The 20,844-nt window shown below is 41.3% G+C and overlaps 1 protein-coding gene across 2 annotated transcripts in view; it reads right to left on the bottom strand.

The window, feature by feature from the left end:
• Positions 1 to 20,844, bottom strand: part of LOC108497631 (transmembrane protein 132D-like) — a 227,925-nt gene that overhangs the window by 87,739 nt on the left and 119,342 nt on the right. The gene's annotated exons all lie outside the window — the stretch shown is intronic.

Here is a 20,844-nt window from a genome sequence, read left to right as displayed (position 1 = left end):
CTCGGGATGGGGTCCATGAACAAGGGCAGCAGGGAGCAGGGGACTGGAAAACTTGGAATTAATTTTTGGCTGTACTGCTACCTTGCTGTGAATGTCTGTGTGAAGCTCCTTTTGTCCTTTGAGAAACCAGGAATTATAGATAATTGAGCTTGTTGTGATAGAGGAGAGTTACAAAACTGGATTATTTAATATTGGCCAATCCTTCCAGGACCCTTGAGTAGAAAACACTAGAGAAGAACAAAGAGTTACTAGATGTGATATTCTGGCAACACTGGGGGTACTGGCACCTTACCAATGCTACTTTGGCTTTGCTTGCTGTCCTTCCTAAGGTTACATGGCAAGTGAATGGCATAAAACAGAAATGTAAAGGGGGAAAAACTGGAAAGGGGCTCATTGATGCAATTCCCACAAAGCTTGTTTTTTATAAAACCAGCTACTGTATGGAATGCAACAGAAGAGAGAAACAAGAAAAGACTCAATTTACTGTAAAGTTGTTGAGGAAAGCAGAATTTCTGAGTGCAGAAATCCAGGGGACACCAAGAATGCCAGTGTTTTACTTCTGAAGCACTGACTGCTGAACTGATCTCCACTGTTTGTGTGGAGGGGAAAGGAAAGAGCAGAATTTCTTTCCATGGGATAATCCTCAAGGAGAGAAAGACTGGCACAGCACTGAACTGTCACAAGCCATTTATGTTGGAGAGTGCCACTAGAAAAGGGGACCCATTTCAGCTGCTGATTAGAGAATCCCAGAATGTGCCCAAACCCCAGCAGGTTTTCCCAGCTGATGTGGGAAAAGAGCTAAAACTAAGCACATATTTTTATGAAGACCAGTTATGACAACAGCCCCAGTTTGGGACTCTTCCCAAAATGCTTAGAGATTTCTATCATGCTGGCTAAATCCAGTGCTTTACCCAAAGCTACTGCTTGAAGAGGTTAATCTGATCATCTATAAGGTTTGGATTTTAATGGATACACTGAGTTCTTTCTCTCCTGGCTGGAATTTAAAACGAGCCTCTGTGTTTCCAGAATGGAACACATTGTGTTCAATTCCTCATTTCTTCATTTCAGGGGAGGGAAAAAAAAAGAAAAAAAAGAGCACGATTTCTAAACTAGCACTGAATGAAGTCTTATTTCATGCTGACCTAGGTAGGATCAGAAAGCTGCTTTATGCAGCTGTGGCTATTGAATCTCAGTTACCTTAATTGTATGAGCAGGAATGGGCAATGCATTGCCTATAAATACCTGGCAGTGAGCCTGGTTTGTACAGCATGTTCTATCGCAGTTGCTGTGTTTAAAGAGCTAATTGAATCTTCATACAATGAACCCTGGGTTTGTGGTTCTATTCCGGGTGCCTTTCTGCACTATTGCCTTGGTGGCTGCTCCTCCCAGTCAGCAGCTCTGCAGAACTGGGGCTGTCCCCAGGATGTGTCCTGGAGCAGCAGTGAGGGACCACTGCAGTGAGGGGACTGCGGGGCACAGTGCCCCAAAACAACCAAAACTGCCAGAAAAGGCAAACAACTCTATCTTTTCCAGGTATGCTGGAGATTAGGAGAAAAGGAGTGAAGTGATCAGCACAGATTAAAACTAAGGAGGGAGTGAAAGGCAGTGGAAAAGATGTGGAGACAGAAGTAGAGCACAGTCCTTGTATTTATGAACAACAGCTCCCATATGGCACAACTACAGGAACCCCAAAGGCACAGAAATCTCTCTTTTAATTTCTCCTTCAAAGCAGGTATTTTAATGAAGCACTTCTTGTAGCAAAAAACCTCCGCTTTGCTACCAAATGCAATTCTGAGAGAAATTATTTGAACTAGTTCCTCTCAGAAATACTAAAACACCTCCAAAAGACAAAATTACAAAGCACCACAAAAATCAATAAGAATCTCATTACTGATACTTAAGATGTATTAAAAAAGTGTGAAAGTATTGCACGACCTATGATCAGACCCTGGCTGTCAGCACCAGGTCAGGAACTTCTGTTTAATTACTTTACTCATCATTTACTGGGATGATCCTCCCATGTGCAAATCCTGTGGGTCTGTGTCCCAAATTCACAGCCTTCCTTGCCAATTCAGCAACTGAAATCTTCCAACAGAGAAATAAGATAAAAAAAAAATCACCTTTCAGAAAATACAGGTAAAAAGCATAAATGGAGAATTTTAACAAATAATATTCATCAGTGAACTTTAGTCACATAAAAATATTTGGGGTTTTTCTGTTAAAGTTAAGGGTGCTTGCTACAACAAGGATATTTCTATGGGCAGTCAGTCACTGGTCCTTGAAATGATCCAAAACTCTGATTTCAAGGAGAGAATACTTTTATTTCTGAGGGTTTTTTTGTTTGTTTTAAGAAGCCTTTACATGAGAGTCAAACTGTTGTGGCAGAGGGGGAACATTTGCATTCCTCTCCACATTTACCAGAGAGACAGAGATCACATCTCCTCTGAATAAACAGGTACTTGCAATGCAATAAACTGCTTCTGCTTGGCATGTTTGAGAGCATCCTAAAAATTACGTGTATGGGATGTGCAAGTAAAAAATGTGGGATCCTTGACAAGGAGACCATAATGCCGACACCTGAGGCATAAAAAGCACGGAATGAGAAAGAACACTGTGTGCTGTGGTGGGCTGATTGATTTGGGCTTTTCTTTGGTGCTCGTTACCACACAATAAGCCATTGCTTTGGAAATGCTGATAACTTCTTCCAGTTCAGCCAGTGGTGATTTAAAAATCCCCTCTGCAAGAGATGTCACGGGTGTAAAACTTCACATCCACATTTAATCTCTTTTTTGCGTGTTTATTTTTTTTTGTGTGCATTTTTTTCTTTAAGTGCAGCAATCAAAACGTGCTGCCTTTGGGTTTCCTGTGCAGCTCTGCTCTGAAACAAAGCACACAAACGTTTTGGCTTCCATTGGGCAAGATCTGAACCCTCTGAAACAGTATGGGAAGACAAGGCTAAGGAAAACATTCCGCAGTGGATGTTTTGGGAGCTTTATATCTCTGGGTTGTTCTTTTACCAGTCTCACATATATCACAACCATAACCTAAAAGCCCTCAAAATGATCTTATTTTTGTCTCTTCTACAGGCAAAGAGACATTTTTTATTTTAATGTGTCCAACTGACTTTTCCTTCTGGTTTCTGAGCCAGAGTGCCATCAATTAATGTTTTGCAGCTGTTTTGCAAAAAAACCTCCATACAGGATAACAACAGCAGAACTGTTTTATTCCTGCAACCAGGATTTAAGGTAAAAAAAAATATCAAATATTGCAAGAATTGACATTAAACATAACAGGCTTAAACAAGCATAACAGCACGATATTGCCTTTCACCAGCAGAGGAGCTGGCTCAGCTCCAGAGTGTGAGCTCAACACATCCAATGCCTGATCTCCCAAATCCATGGAGTGGGTGTGAATCTGGCTGGCAAGGCTAGCAGGATTCCCACCCCTCCTTTGCAGCTGAAAATAAAACGTCTGAGTTTACCCAAAAAGTCTGAACTTCATTAAACCAAATCCAAACAAGGTGGTGCAATACCTGCACCATATGTTGTCAGGGAACTACTGTATCCATGCTCTACACTTCAGCCCCTGCTTCCAACCCAAACAAATAAATAAAAAGGAATGTTTTAGACAGGAAAGTGAGGCTTGGGGCTTGGACGCCCCCAGGGTCAGGGAGGGCATTCTAAAAAGCCAATATCTGTAGAACCTATCACACTGTTACAGCAAAGATCATTAATCACCATTGATAGATCAAGATAGGGTGATACATACAGCAGTACATTAAAATTTAATTTCATTCATTGTCATCTTACTATTAAAAATTCAGCGATGGGTTGGCTGAAAAGTCATTTTTCTTCTGGAATCAGTGTAAGAAGTGAACCAACCGGCAAGAAAAATCACCCAAAAATGAGTCTGCTAATCATGTAATAAAGTTATTTTAAAAAAATTGATCCATCCCTCTGGAGCTTGACATCAGTAGTGCTGGTTGAGAAATATTTGTTGAATTATTTATTTGATTTTTTTTTTGCTATTGTCAAATAAATTATTCACGATACCATTTTCCAGCTGTTGATAGCACTTTTCCCAAATAACTCAAACCATTCAAAAGTGAGTAAAAATTAGCAAACCTCTTAATATCCTATAAATTTAAAACATAATTTCCCACCAAGTCAGCATTTCAGTTCAGAACTGTGATTCTGAGCATCTCTTGACACAGTAAACCCAGTGATCATTTACCACATTATGCTAAGGGAATGGTAAATCAACATTGACTTTATTACATCCAGTCTAATAATCATTCAATAAATTATTCAACACAGCAGTCTGTAAACATCAAGTACTTTCGAAGCAGCCCAATCAAGAGGCAACAGCAGAAAAGCCACAGTTACTATGTGGGTGGGAGTGAATTGCAGGGCTAAGAAAATGGTTTTACTGACAGTACAATTCTAATAAAACCCTGCAAATACACTGTCAATCTGGCTTTCTCTACCTGCTGTTTTTATTGTCCTCAGCATAAAAAATAACAATAAAAATAAGATAACTCACATGTAAGTGTGATAAAACTGCAAAAGGGGAAACCAGGCATACAGCCACAAAGGTATTCATTATTAATTGGTGAAGTTTCTATAGGATCCAGCCAAGGCACAATACGAGACAACCCCAGAATGTGGTGATGGTTGTCTTAGCTGACAAAGGCAAAAAATGGGAAAAAGGTAACAAAACAGTTATTTTACAGGGAGGAAACCCAAATAGAGAGGCTGCAATCAAATAACAAACAGCTCAGCACACACGGAATTACGTGATGAGTTGACTCCACATCCTTGCTTTGCCCAGCACTGGCAGCTCTCTGGGAATTTGGCTCTTATATCATAACCCCCAGACCGAAGCCTTGAAATCAATAACAGCCTTGAGCATTCCTAAAAAAAAAGCTTTAGATTCTTCACTCCCATTAGAATGTCTCAGATTGTTAACACTGACACGGTCTCCTGAAAACGAAAGAAACCTTTTCCTGAGCGGGAGGAGTCGCACCAGCAAAGCACAGATCTGAGGGAATGAGACCCAGGGTTTTCATCCTGAAAAATAACAGAGCCAGCCCTGCAAATATTTGCTGTTGAGCAATCCCAGTGTATGGAACCAGGAGATCAAGCTCTGTGCTCAGCACACTGCCCTGAAGCAAAATTCATTCTCAACTCACAAATATTTGTTATTTAAAAACCCTCATACACACGAGCAGCAAATTTACACTTGTGTATAGACACAGGTGGGATTAGGTTTGATGAGTTTAGGTTAAGCCTTTTTTAGTAATTATTTAACCCTGAAAGGCAGCTATACAAAGTTATCTGCATTGGTGCTGTACAAGAAAGCTTCTCAGGAGATCAAGAATTTTGTTAAACAAATATAACAGTGCTCTTTTTTCCCCCCTGTGATGACAACACAAAAGCCCAAGGGAAGTCCTTGGCTCACATGGATTTATGTGCCCATGCAGGGGGCACTTACTGAGTCTGAGACTTATTACTTGGCTTTCAAACTATCCCAGTTATGGCTGGGTGAAATTAAACTGAATAAAGAGGTAATTCAGTCATGGACTGTGGTTCTGAGGGATCCACCCCTTTGCAAAAGGGGCAATGCAGAACATGTATAAACAGCCTTAATTCTGTCTTCCTCAGAGTGCCTATCCCAGGGTCTACAGCAACATTTTCCAGTCAGTGCCCCAGTCCTGGGCAGAGGCAATCAAAGGGACTGTGAGGTGTTGAGAAGTAAAAGTCTTACCCCCCTAATTCCATCTGTTATTTCCTTTCGGGGTTGCTTGCTCTCGCTGTTCTTCTGAAATATGCACCAAATAAATCTCTAACCTAAGCTTATCATGACTACCATTGATAGAGTGCTTATTTTTATTTTTCTAGCAAATATAATACATTGAGAAGGTTCAAGCAAGGAATCACTGCCTGAAAACTTTGAGAAACTGATCTAGAAGTTACTTCTAAAGTTAGTCTTCCTGAAAAGTGATTCAATGCCAGGGTTACTGTTTTCACATTTACATCAAAAATGTAGCATTTTCCTGCTTTGTGATCCATGTTTCAGACATCAGCTGCTCTTTTGATGCCCATCTCAGTCATTTCACTTTGGAATTCAGAATGATTTTAAAATTGTGCCCCCTACTCACTTTTTAATAATTTAATTGTGGTGTTAAATCCAGAGTGGAAGATCCAATAACTCACCATGTAGCTCCAGTCATGTCTTCAAGGTGAAATCTATAACACATTTTTTTATGTCCTGCTTTTAGTGTCCACACCGGTTAAACAAATGCAATTATATACAAAATTGTAATATACAATTACATTTCACAAGGCTCAAGGCCTCAATGTATTCCAAAATTAGTGGCTTGTTTGCAGACACCTGCCAAGGCACATCCAATATATGAGATTAGTACCCTCAACTATAGAAACTTCCTCTGCTGTGAACTATTCAGCAAGTATTTCTGCTGAACTCATACATCTGCAAAACTACAAAGTTCTTTTCAACTAAAATACAAAAAAAAAAATGTTTTCTTTACCCAAATGTTCAACGTCTGCCAAGTCAAGAATTAAAAGAGAAATGCTTTCCAGCTTTCTTAATATTAAATCAGAAGAAGCTTCCAGAACCTCTTTTCTTTCTTATTTTTAAGTAATAACATGAAAAATAAACTGAAGAGAGGACATTTACACTGCCTCCCTCCCCCCCAGCTTTCTGAAAGAGCTTTAGGCTGAAGTATATTTTAAATCACAGAATTACAGTGTAAACTTGGTTGGAAGAGACCTCTGAGAGCCATCTGGTCTAATGCCTTTCTCAAAGCAGGGCAGATTTCAGTGTTTGAATAAGTTTGAAAGTTTCAGATTTTCTCACATGGTTTTCCAAAGAGATTTACTGTTTAGCATCCTTTTTGTCTTATGGAAATGCTGGGATGGCCTGAGCACTTACACCTGCACTTCACACACTGATAGCCACGTGCAAGGGACACAGTCAGGCAGAAGAACAGTTTTCTCTTCCATCAGCTCTTAAAGATTTGTAACTTGGTCATGACCAAGTAACTGGAAGCCATCTGGATGCCTGTTAGGCTTCTGTTCCCTTTTAGTACAAATTATTTTACAAACTATTCTGTTCGAGTTTAATTGAAAGACAGCAGAAATGATCAAAATGCAATGATAAGAAAGCTCCTTTCACTATCAAATTCTCATGATGAAAATAGCGGGTCAGGAGGCACGTGAAGAAAGGTAATGTTGGAACACTACACCCACTAGAACCTGAGAATTAAATAACACCATGCTCTGCCAGGCTGTTTCCAAGACTTGTCTGTCCTACAGCAAAACAGCATCTGATCACCAGCACTAAATGGAAAACTGCCACCGCTGCTTTTCAGCCATTCACTGTCCCAGTGCCAGCTGCACAGCACCCGGGAGCTTCAGCACAGCCAAGCTGCTCAAAATGCTGCCTCTACTTCAGCAGTGGCATTAGTACCTGCTGGAATACAGGGGGAAACACAGCCCTCATGAAAAAAAAAGCACACAATACAGGAGAGGGCCTAGAGATCTGACTGAGAACATAAATATTAAAGGTTTAGTAAGACAGAACTACTTTGGGAACTACATGGACAGAGAGAATGCTATGTTGTTCTCTACCAATTTTTAGCAATTGAAGATGACTGTAAGTGCACATACAAATATTTACCCCTGTTTTGTATATAATACATGTTAAAAGTTGGCATCTTTGGGCTTACACTGCAGTATGGACATTTGTTTTATTTGTTTTAACCTTGACCCTGTAGGCTAAGGGATACCCTCAGTAAATTACTCTGGAATAGTCAAAGCAAGAGCCCCCATCCCTACCCCAGCTGTGGTGCATTTTTATTTGAGCAGATGTTTCCCCTCTGTGCACCTTGGGATAATCTGATAGCCATGACAAAATCATACAGACAGGACCATGATCCAGGTCTGCAGCTGAGTCCTAGGTCCTGTCAAATCAAATCACAGTTTTTGATGTACTTGTGACATTAAAAACTGTGTGAGTTCAAAAGCTCACAGAACTCATGTTCTCATTAGCATGAACTGTTTAAGTCAAGCAGTGTCATCATTTTGGGTTTCATGGCACCCACTGTTGGTGCACCTGACTTTTCACCCCTTGGAGCCCGTGGTGCACCTGAGCTCAGGAGGACTGGTGAGATACAACGGGATATGTAAGTCCTGGCAATCCTTGGATACTCACTGAGGAATTACAATGAAGAAAAAGAGAAAGGGCAAGCTATGATTGTGGCTATTATCCTGCAGAGAATTATCCAATAGAAGGTGCACTGAGACAGCAAACTGTGCCCAGGGCAGGTAACAGTGCAAGTATCAGCAACAACTTGCACTGATTTATGCAGGCGAGCACATTCAGTCACCACCCTTTGGGGAGGTCTGACCATCAGCAATCACTACCTCATCTATGCAAACAGTCCAGGAGCTGCTAGAGCAAACACAGAGACCAACTACCCCTGTGAGAGCTGTGACCATTCATGGCAGAGGGGTAAAAACCAGCACAGGAGGAAAGGCAGGGCTGGATTTGTGTGCTGACCTAGACAGGAGGAGATCTGGGTCCACATGGGGAGTTCCCTTCTACTGCAACCACCACACCATATAATCTCTTCATAAACTTATCAAGCTCCATTTTAAAAGCACTTAGGGATTTTAAATGCCCTGAAAGACCTTCCCAGAACCTGATTATTCCAATGGCTGAAGCAGCCAGAGGAGCCACCCTGGCTGGAACTGAAGTCTTCACTGAGCCACTGCTCAGAGCGACCAGACCCCAGATATCACAATGAATAAATGTATGGCCAAATGCAGCTCCACTTCCTACAACAAGTGCTCATAGTAAAACATTAAATAACTCTGCAGACCTTCTGGAAACATGTAATGGCTGATAATAGCTCCCTCCTCCAAAATTATTCCTTCTATGTGTCCTCAAATCACCTCCAGCCAACTTCTTCCCTATCCCAATACAGCAGTAAACAAAACCATTACTGCAGATAAACTTTAAATGGACTTTAAATATTCACTGATCTAAGTAGGCAGGCTGAGAAATGGTAGGTTCTCACTACCTTACCTCAATACACTCTGTCAGAACGTGACTACAGTTGTTTGCCATTTCCAAAAGCAAAGTACTCTTTCAGTAAAAATAATAATACCATCAAATCAATAACCAGAAAACTGGTGAGAGACAGAGAGAGAGAAAACTGGAGAGAGAAAAACAGACATGGCATGAAATGCTTCATGAAATCCTAAGGAAATGTGCCACTGTGAATAAGAAATACCATCTAACCAGAGAGAGCATCTCGTGCCATCAACTCATGTGAGGGACACAACACATCACATAAACTTCCTTACTGTGTGACAAACTTACACTTCATGTAATTGGGGCTTTAAAGCCACTTTTATAGCTAAGTTTGAAGATACTGATCTAGATTCTGTGGGAAACAACCACCACCTCTGGGGGGATGAGCAGCAGCACAGCATTGCTCCTGCCTGTGAGAATCCCAGGACCATCCTTGGAAATCTTTGCAATCGACAGTGGAAAGATGTACATCCAGCCCTTTCAAAAGACATATTGATTTTACTGAGCTGGAGGCAGGGCAAGAGACACCCTAATTGTTATAATTATGAATTCAGTAATGTTGGTAATCATTAATAGTTTCAACAGGATCATAAATCATTCACGTAATGGAAAAGAGCAGTAAGTGAAGATCAATTCCTACTCGAGCAGCATTTCATTTCATGGCAGACACCTGAACATTAGACTGCTTGAATTGCTAACTCCTATTTGTTTTATACTCTTACTACTCCTCCACTGTAGTTTCACAGTCCAATTTTGAGTCTTTAATGACTTAATTGAAAGTAAACTATCTTTCTTTGCAAGGCCAACATGAAACCACTGCAAATATAGACACTGCTCTTCTTCCACTGCAATGGAAAATCCTCAAGGCTACTTGCAGGAACACAAAATCACCAAAAAATGAAGGCTTAAAATACCTCCTCCAAGCAAGCAAAATGGAAAATTTGGATAGGGAACATACTCCAGACCTCATAACTAGCATGGTTCTTGGAATTTGTGTGGAGAAATCCAACCCGCAGCTGTTGCAAGTATTAAAAGCAACCAAACGACATGAAGAATTAAAACACAGCCCTGCCAAAATTATCACTACAGTCTATGAATATAAACAGGTTTTTAGGCATGGTTTTCCATTTGCTTTGCTCAAGCTGCTTGACTTTAGTTATGCTGTCATTGCACAGCAGGATAAGGTGCAAATAGGAGCGACAAGGATTGAGGGAAATGGAGAAGTTTTTTGGGAAAAACGGTAGAAGAAATAATCTGCCAGAATTCCAGAGGGCCTGAATGTGCAATACTTGAAGTAACATCAAGCAGAGCAGAAGGTAGGTTGTGATTTTCTGAAAAAAAAAAATCAGTAGGTGAGGTTTAAAAGACAGAAGAAGCAGAAAGTGCTAACTTTCCACAAATATTTCAAGGATTTATGCGTCAAGGAGAGAAAATTGCTAGAGCAGGTAGGCAGGAGAGTATAATTAGAAGCAACAGGAAATATAGAACAAATTCAAAGCAAAAGGACAGTGGAAGAGCCTCCAAAAGAAATGGCAAACACAATAACTGGAAAGGTTTAAAATTAGACAGGATAAAATGCTTAGAAAGAAATCATTTTTGCAGTGGCATGTATGGCTGTAACAAGCCTTTTTCGGTTGTAGGTTGGTTTTTTCCCAAGCCCCTTAATAAAGAAAGGATTATGCAATCAGTACATCTGAGTGTCTATCATTCCCTCCAGTAACATTAGACCAATTTCTGCAAAATTAGGCAGAAGGACAGAGGTTAAGAATTATTAAATTTTTGGAAGCAGACACAGCAGAAGAGATGGGTAAGTGATTAATGCCTCTGTCAGAACAGATGCAGTGCACTCCCTAAGAATCCATGTAGGCACTCACTCCTAAGCAGCAAACACACAGAAATCAGGCTGCTAACCAAAATAATCCTTAACTTTTATGGCTCCCTGATTTTATTTCAAGTTCCAGCTCCAAAGCCGACCCTGCTCAGCAAACCACTGAAGCAAACTCCTTCAGCCTTCTGGGACTCAATCTCATTTTATAAGTTAAGCATATGTGTAAGTACTCTGCTAAAAAGGAATGAATCTGAATAGTCTGCTGAGCCAGGCTCTCATTTATCAGCAAAATCACCCGCTCAACTCAGTAAATTCACCAAATTATATGTGGAGAGAATTATTCCTGACCCTCGTTCAGTGCTGCATGGAAATGACCCTTGTAGGAATACAGAGCCCTGGAAACAGGTCTCCCACATAATTAAGAGCATGACCTACACTTTTGCTCCCAGACATCCTGACTGCACAAGGAAAGCAGCAAACCAAAGTTCATTATGTTATCATGAACAAATGACTCTTTCTCTCACTATTAAGCTTTTCAGCACAGAGTACACTTGGTATCTGGTGGGCTGCTTATGATTGTCAGCACAGCTAATGTAAATTTAAAATGCAATGGGATTATTTTCTATACCACAGCATCCTAGGACACAATGGACAGCAGTTAACCTCAAAACTTAAGGAAAGTAAAGGAATTAACTATTTTTCATGGTAAAAACATGCAATAACATGAAAGAATCAATTTTTTCTTTGACAATTCCAAAAGAAAAGAACTCCCAAATATGTCTCTATCTCTTATTTCCACGTTTAATAATTTAAAACTCTTACTCTTTGTTCGTAAAAGAAACATTATGTTCTGCAAAATTCGTGGAGATGTAAAACAAGAAGCAACAAAATCATATATAAATTTCTGCTGCAGACTTTTCCAATGCTAAGGAACAAAATATTCTAAAGTATGAAACAGTCAAAGATTGATGCCAAAGTTTCAACATAAATGTGAGAAGTGAGCAGACAAATTGTGTGGAGAAAAGATGAAGCAGAAACAACTTGGAAGCCATTTGTGTAGGAAACAGAAATGAAGAAGCTTGAAGAAGTCAGTGGTTCCAAAGCAGATATTTCTCCCATAGGTATGAAAAGTGACATCTCCATCAGTATTGAGTGTAAATTAAAGTGTGTTCCTGTTTTCAGAAAGTCATATGTCAAAAACATGCTGATCCTTTTGCTCTTCTCACCTGTCTCATGAAATACAACTGAATTCATGGGTGATGGAAAGAGAAACTTCCACTTACCCTACACCACTGCTGAAGTTCCAGGTGAAATTCACTGTCAGAACTGGACTGAATTAAGTGGATAACACGGCACTGTGCCCATTTTTCAGCAGGAATACAACAGGAGCAGCCACACAGTCATGAAATATTGCTGTGACATAAACCCCTGAACTGAGAACAGAGGAGACGTCTGGCCCTGTCACTCCTCCGGTGAGTGACCCTGGGCGAGGCACTTTGCCACTCTGCACTATAGTTTTCTGACATTCTCTGTATGATTCAGGGCTCTCAGATTTGTCAGTCAAGGCCAGCAAGAAGAATTCAGGGCCAAATTAGGATTTTCAAAGAAATAAATCCCAGTCATTGAAATTCTGCAACAGCAGAACCTCATCCTTTCACATTCCTAGGTTAGACTTGTTTGCAGTACATCCATCCCAGTGGAATACCTGAGGAATGGTCAGGCTTTCTATCTCACACCTTCCTAAGCTCCATGAGTTGCAAAGCTTATGGTAGCACATGACAGAATAGATAGGTTTCAGAAACTGAGTTCTTTTCTAGCTACATTATTCCACTTCACTGCATTCAAATGTGTAATAGGTCACTGCCAGATTTGCCTTCTTGTCAGCCCTTAAAATAAAGATGTTAAGTCCTCCAGTTTGTTTTGAAGCAAATCTGGGGACTGTTTGGGTTATTCTGGTCTTCACCAATGCAGTTGCATTCCACAGGCTACAGCAGGGATAGAGAAACGATGAAAAATAAAAGCAGCAGCTGATGATGTAATTTTTTTAAAAGACCAGAGATCCAAATTGTCTGTTTAAAGAGGAAAAGTTCAGTGGTGCATCATTTTATAACTAGATTGGGTTAGTAGCAACTAACTCAGAGCATCAGCTGCACCAACTCCTCCTAAATCTACAACAGAGAGGATTTTTAGCTGTGCTTTGCACTCCTAGACAACACAAAGCCCCCGGAGCTGTGAATGCAGCTGGCTTTATGAAGATACATATCATTTTGATCCAACTGAAGCAACCCCAGCGAGGAGTCTGTGCCAATTTGACGCCCTTCCCTTCCTTCAGCAAGCACCCACCACTCAGGGAGCCTCGCTGGCACCCACAGTGACACACACAGAGCAGGCAGAGCAGGAGGAAGCTTTCAAAGCACTGCAGCCCTTCCTTACAGAGCCCAAATACTGACTTCAGTCACAGCCCAGCTTTCAGTGTTTGACAATACAACCCACTCTTTGCAACTGAAATATTTATTCAGGCGCAATTACCATAAAAGATTAATATTTAAATAAAGGGTGATTTGTTTTTGTGGTTACTCTTATTTCTTTTTAAACAACACTTAGGATTATAAACTGAATTAAATTGTTTATTCTTAAAGCGGATCTTTTGCATTCTGCATTTATTAATACCAGATTGAAATGTTCAGCCATTGATCAAACTCTTTTTCCAGAAGGATGGCTTGGAAAAAAAAAACACCGACTCTAACCCCTGAGCTCTGGATTTTACAGCCATTACTGTCAATTATACACCCCACTGTGGGAGCAAAGGAAATCTTCATACATGCCAGCTGCAGCCTTACCCCTGAATTTTGCAGAGACAATGGTTATTTCAAACACTGAAGGAGGGAGAGAGAAAGAGGGGAAAAAAAACAAGTTAGCCATGAAGCAGCCAATTGAGATTCCACTCATATGTCTGGAGACCTTGACATGTGAGTTACAGTATTTTTTTCGAGAATACATTTTGATAGTTGTAATAATAACCATAACTCTGAGGTCTCATCAGTCTCTCTCATGCAGAGATCTTAACAGGCAACAGGCATTTCACATGTTAAAAAATCAGGAAACACGGAGGTGCAGCCACTTGAACAGGATGGTTTTGGGGAGCTCTGCTGCCTTCAGCAGGGCAGGGGTGCAGCTCCTTCATCCCTGAGCTGTTGGGGGTGGCCTGGCTGCCTCCCAGGTCAGGAGCATCCCTGGCTGGCACCTCCCCAGCACCATGGGGGTTCTTTGGAGGCAGGAGTCAGCAGCTCCACGTGGTGCTGTGCTGGTCCATGAGCTGCACAGCTGCTGGCCTGGCTGCACAGCAACCCACTGGAGGGGACAGAGGGGCCACAGCAGGTTACTAGAAGAGGTAGGAAAAGAGGTAAAGCCCAGTCCCTGGCTGAAATAAATGGGAATTTTACTGTCTCAGTGAGGATGCAGTTTCCACTGTAATAGCCTTGACTCCCTGGACTATTGTCATATCCATCAGAGCACGCTGCAGTGGCATTTGGGATGAAGCCTGAACTCACTGTCACCCTAAAGCAGAACAGGTCTCGTGCACTGTGATTCCAGCCCAGTTCTTCACATCCTGACCCAATGTTCTCAATTCATTCCCAGGCGTAAAACACACATCATCACAATTCCATTTATCACCTCTCTTTGTCTTCTCTCCTTATACCCCAATGTTAACCAACTATTAATTTGCAAAAAGCACTCAGCACTCCAAACAGGCAAATACATTTTTGCTGGTTTGCCTGCCTGTTTGAAGTCAGGAATGGGCCCTGGAGATCAGAGGGGATATTCTGCCACAGAGCTGAATAAAACTGAGGTGACTTATACCTAAGATTATCCTCTTCCCCTGCCTCTAACACTTCTCTCCTTTCCAGCTGTCTTTTCTATCAGAAAGCTTTTCTAAGATTATGCAGCAAGTTTTTGTCCAAGAGGAAGAATGGATGCTCAGAAGCATCCTGGGAGCTCCTGAACTCTGTGAGATCTGTGCTAAGTCCAGTCAGCACTTCCAAATGCTGCAGGGCTCACTGCAGGTGCTGGGAAACAATGGGAAGGGCCAAACTATCAGCTGGACTCTTCATTCCAGAGACTTGGATAACAGAGGTACCTCAGTGATGGGGTTACCATGACACAACTCTTAATCTTCTACTCAAAGTAGAATAGACTCAGGTTAAAAGGTCAGGGAAAAAAAAAAGAAATTAATACTGCAGGCTGCCTATGGAGGTATTTGGCTGTTATCTCCTGTCTCCTGGTTCATGTCCTGACACAGTGATGATTCTTTCCAATTCCTCACAGATATTTCAGAAAATACCCTTCCAGGCATGTAAACATAGAATGGGAACTGTCTCTAGCTTCAAAATTTTCTGTAGAATGAATAAACCCCTCTAATTCTTCATTCCTACTTGGAACAGTTGGCATAAGATCTGGACTGAAAACAAAAAAAGAATCAAGTTTCACTCCATTTCTATGAACAACTCAGGTGGCCCAGAGAGCCTGCTGATTTTTCTGTGCTTTTGGCTGCATCTTTCATCTATCAAGATGGAAAACCTCTTAATTTCCATTGAAATCCACAGTTCAAGTGTGCTTAACATAGCAGACACACTCTTTTCAAAAAGCCTAGGTTTTAAGCAAGTACTCCTATAAATACCCTAACACCAAAGCCTTCTATGAATTGTATATAGAATTTAACAGATTAACATGCAGGATGTGGGTACTGAGTAATACCTACACTCCCATTCAAGGTGCAATTGGTAGTGTAACTACTAACAGCTCATAAAATGAACAAACACCTTTTCTCCAAATAAGGAGTGGGAAATCTCCTCTATCCACTCTAAGTACCACAGTCAGCACTGAGTGAACAGCACATTAGGACTGAGGCTGACCTGCTGAGGTGGCACTGCCACTTGGAAGGATTAAATTTGCTTTCACAGAGTGAGTGTGTGATGCTGCACAGGACAGGCAGATGGGAAGCTGACTCTCTTTTCCCTGCTCTGCTGAAGACATCAAGAACTCTTCCACTCAGTGCCATCTCCACAGCAAACAGGGTGGCTGGAGGCTGCCCAGCACATAAAACAGGTAAAGCTGATTTGGACAGGAGTTCTTATACTGTATCTGAAGGTTCTTGCTGCAGAGAGTCCAAGACATTCCAGAACTGGCCAGGAAAGTGTTCCTGCCAGGACCAATGCACTCAGGTGGTTTCTCTGGCCTCTAGGACAGACTCTGCAGCAGCACGGACTGTATTCGTGATGGAAAAGCTGCTGAGAGACAGAACTGATTTTTAGTGACACTGAGAGCAAGGATGCATGAATGTATTTGGGATCCAGCTTTATTAAATCTTCTGGTCCCATGATCACCTCAAATATTTATCTAGACAAAACAAAAGCCATCCCCAAGTCATTTCTGCTGTGGGGGCTGGTGTAGCTAAACCACAAAGGAAGCTCATCGTAGAGCTCCAGTATATACTGACCCATCCTGTCTTCAGCAAAGCCTTTTTCAGAGACTGTTCTCCCCTGCCATGAAAAAATATGACTCAACTTGTATATATAAATTCTGTACCAAACCCCTCCTTTTCCACTAAACCCTGTCCAGCTGTCTGTCTAAATTTCAATGTGTGGCATCCTCACAGAGTATTTTGAAACTACCTGTTACAGGTACCTTAAAAAGTAAATAATAATGACATCTGGAATTTATTTTAAATTATCACCTTAAGGTGAAGTATCATCCTCCAGCTATCCAACTCCTGAAGGCACCAGGTGCACACAAGTTTAAAGAAAGCATGGCTTACATACATTCACACAGGAGCATACACTCATCTTTGACTTCACTTTTGATAGAATTCAATGTTAAAAAGTACCGTGGGATTTACAAACATTCTTGCCTTTTCTATTTTTCTCTTGCAGATGACACCACTTTTAAAACCATTCAGGTATAAGAAATGTTACCTGTTTTGGTTGCAAGGCTTGATTTTTGTGTGCTCTTAGCTTCTCAAGAGCTATTGCAAAACTCTTGGAAGCTTTTCAATCCCCCTCAGAGCTGCTGGTACAGCTGAGAGTTAAATCTGAATGTCTTTAAATCATTGTTTGTGGGTTCACAGAAGGAATTCTGCTGCAGGCCTTGAGGGCCATACACCTGCTATAGGCTTGGTGTGTTCTCTTCCCTGTACCTTGTATTTTGCTGTTGACTCACAAAGAACCGAAGGAGGAAAGGGGAAAAAAAAGCCTCATAATTTATAGGAAATGTATATATTACATGTTGCTAGGAGGAAATGTCAGGAGAGAAAAATAAATGCTTTCTGACAATTACTAGTCATTTTGTGCCAGCAGCCAAACAATATGAGAGCTCTGCTTTCCCTCCCTGAACAAGAGAGCACACTGGAGATGAATCACTCCACTGGATTAGCACGTTGGCTCATGCACATTTGGGAACTTGTTCAGTTGTTTGCAATAAGCTCTTGCAAGATTTGCCCCAGGTGTTGACAGGGGCTAAACCTCAGCGAGGCACAGACACCTTCAGAGTGCTCCAAGTCACCCCAGTGTACACCCAGCGTGGGGCACACAAGTTCTGGGTCACTGGATGAGGAAATCTGACCCTCCAAAACCTGCTGAGTGTCCTGCCACTTATCCCTGTTGAGCACTGGGAGCAAAGAGAAACCACTCCACAGAGCACAAAGTCCTGATGTTGAGCTGTCACCCCTTCTGTGAGGCAGCCCTGCTACACCCAGGAGCCTTCAGCATCACTGGGCTTCTAAACTTCATCACTGGAGGCAAAGCAGATCGTTGTTTTCTCAGATTTTTTGGGGGCAACTGAGATTAAAGTAAAAGCTCCTAATGGTAAAGACACTCTTGAGAGTGTCTGTGACTTCACAGAGAGTTGTGCCATCCTGAGAGGACCATAACTGCAGGCTGAGGACAAGCATTGGTGGGAGGAAATTTAATTCACAGCCAAACCCAGCGTGCCCTGGCTCCTTGTGACCAAAAACCTTCCTGCTCCTCTGAGCCTCTAACCGTAGGTTTTTGTGATACTCCAGTTACCAAAAATAAAAGCTGACAAAAATGGGTTATTTTTCACATGGATCAGTTCATCAGTGCTCAGCACAGGATTGTGCATGGAATGGGACTGGGGAGGGAGAGGTTGATCCCAGCACACGATGGGTGCAAACGGCTGGGTAAGGAGTGGGAATTCCCTCAAGCCTACAGTGCTGCTGAAGGCTTCCCATGACAAAAACACACAGCCAAGCCTCTCCTCTAACACAGGCATAACAATGTTTCTCATTTCCAGAGGCAGAAAGATGCCACAGGGGAGCAGGCTACAGGTTTGGAGGCTTTCAGATCACACGGTGCATCCTCATTCCCAGGACAGAATGTGAAATTATTTGTGCCAGGAATTACTACAAATCTTAGTGGTGCTGCAATAATAGTGCCTCATGTATACAGTCTTTCTGAAAATCTACAGGCAAATTAGAAAGTGCCCCACATCAATTAAACCTCAATTACAGGGGAGAGAGAAAGGAGGCACTGAAAAATGTATTCCAAACTCATAAGGGCCAACAGAGGTAGACTGGAGAAAATTTATCCTCATAAGCAGTAAAACACAATCATGATAGAAATAGGACATCACCAGGAAGGCTCCTACCAGCTGATGCAGAGAGAGGGCAGGATGCTGGAGCCAAATTTTAGGAAATGTGATGAGCACCACATAATCACATTTCACAAACAGAATATAGAAAGTCCACTAAACAGCTTATAGCTCTTAACTCCTGCAGCTGCTGTACACCAGAGGGAACTGTGCCTCCTGCTTTCCCATTTGTGACAGTCCATTATGGATCATGGAAGAATGAGACAAACTGACCACATCAGATGAAGGCTCCAGTGGAACATACAGCTCTGTGCAACCCAAAGATTCTCCTTTAACCAGTCTCTGCTGTCTCCATCACCCTAATGACAGCATTACAAGCATATTTTTTTTTAGAATACTGCATTTAAAATCATTTTATAATCACATGCTTGATTTCTTGTCCACATTTGCAAAATATAATCAATTAAATTAATCTATTCCATTATTCTTTAGATCTCTCTCAGTTCTATCTGTACTGTGAAACACTGTCTTGCACTTCAAAAGCAATTTTCATCCTTGAAAATGGAGCAGTAACTGAACAATAAATATGGATTTCTGAAAAGCTAATATCAGAGGCTAGGTATTCAAAGCAGGAATGTTTTAAAAGGGACATTAAATCTAGAGATCTGTAGATCAGCAGTCTCAGTCTGCTTTAAGTCACTACATCATTCTGCTAATAAATCAATAAATCCCAGACTTCCTGTGGCAGCAGACAAACCATGAAGTCTTTCTGGGTCTCAGGTCCCCATTTCTACTTCCCTGGCTGCCAAAGGTGTTGCAGTGATAACCACATGAAACATTATGTGGTGCTCTGATAATAAGAGACAGACGGGGTGTGTGAAAAACTCCCCAGTAGTGGAAACTTAGTGTGTTAACAGAAATGCAAATACATGATGGGAAACTAGAAAGACTAATTAGCATTGCACTGACACGGCTACAGTGCTTCTGGTCCCAGCACTAACACATTCAGCACTGACTTGAGCACCATTTTATCTCCAGGGACAATAATGCCATGTGAGACTGAGCCAGTGTAGGCTCCATCCTCTATAGGGGTCCTTCACAGTGGATCCCTTTGGAAAACAGAGATCCTCCTCTGACATTCACATTTCAAAGCTGTTTAAACCCCAGTGTTGTACCTGAACAGGTAATATTTTCCATGTACTCATCAGTTGTTCTTTAGCATCACTCTGCCATGACTGTAATGATGTGTGAAAATGTCCTCGTGCCCTTCTTTACTTGATGTCTGGTTTCAATCCCCTTTGGAACTAATAAAGATCACTTTTGAGCTCCTTATCTTTTAAAGGACTTATGATAAAAACTGTTTCTATCCACACACAGAAACACAAGAGTAAGTAAAGCCCAGCAAGAAATATGAAGTATCAGTAGAGGCAGAGCTGAAGCAGATGGCTGAGCATAAACATCTGAATTTCTGGTTAAGGCAGTAAGAATTTATGGCAAACTATGTTTCACAAGTTTCTCTTACATATTTCAAATATCAATATCTCTTTTATCAGGGTCAAGGTCCAAGTGGTGGGATGGGAAATATGTATTAGCACAGACAGAGTTTTTCAGGCTGCTGAGGCTGCAGACAGGATCTCGTGGTATTTACAGAAGTAGACAGGCAAACTCCTCACCCAGCTCCCACTGACATGCACCAAGGATGGGAATTAACAGTGCTCAGGGACAACTCTTCAGCCTTTAAGATAAAGAGGATGTACCCCAGAGTTTGACAGTAAAGCAGGAGTGTAGTGGATTATTCTCCAGGTGCTTTGGTGGGGATGCCCAGAGCTTCACAGCAAACTTCTAAGCACAGAATTACTACAAATGATTTTGACAGGGGGAATATACCCATTCTTTGGTTTGTTGGCTTCTTCAGGCTCTAGATCAATCTCCCAACAAAGTACATCCCTTTGCTTCTCTATTTAGATTGATTACTGTATTAGAAATATGTCTTATAAGGAAAAATACTACCAAGATCTAGAAATGGTCTGAACTAAATGAGATTTATATTTGGTTATTACTACTTGCTAAAAGCCAAGTTATATCTTTTTTTGTTCATTAAATATATTCACACACAGAAAAAAAGTTCATAGGTAATTACAGCTATTTCAAATAAAAACTTTGTTGCTCTTACACTGGTTAAAAACATAATCCTGAAACAATCTGCACAAATACTTCAGTGCAGCAGATAGAAATGAACATGCCTGCAGGATGCCATAGACTAAAAATACATAGATGAGGCTGCAAAAATA

Source organism: Lepidothrix coronata, unplaced genomic scaffold (assembly GCF_001604755.1).
Source record: "Lepidothrix coronata isolate B3197 unplaced genomic scaffold, Lepidothrix_coronata-1.0 Scaffold51, whole genome shotgun sequence".
Lineage (NCBI taxonomy): Eukaryota > Metazoa > Chordata > Aves > Passeriformes > Pipridae > Lepidothrix > Lepidothrix coronata.
The sequence above is the reverse complement of the archived record's forward strand: the minus strand, read 5'-3'. Positions and strand labels throughout refer to the sequence as shown.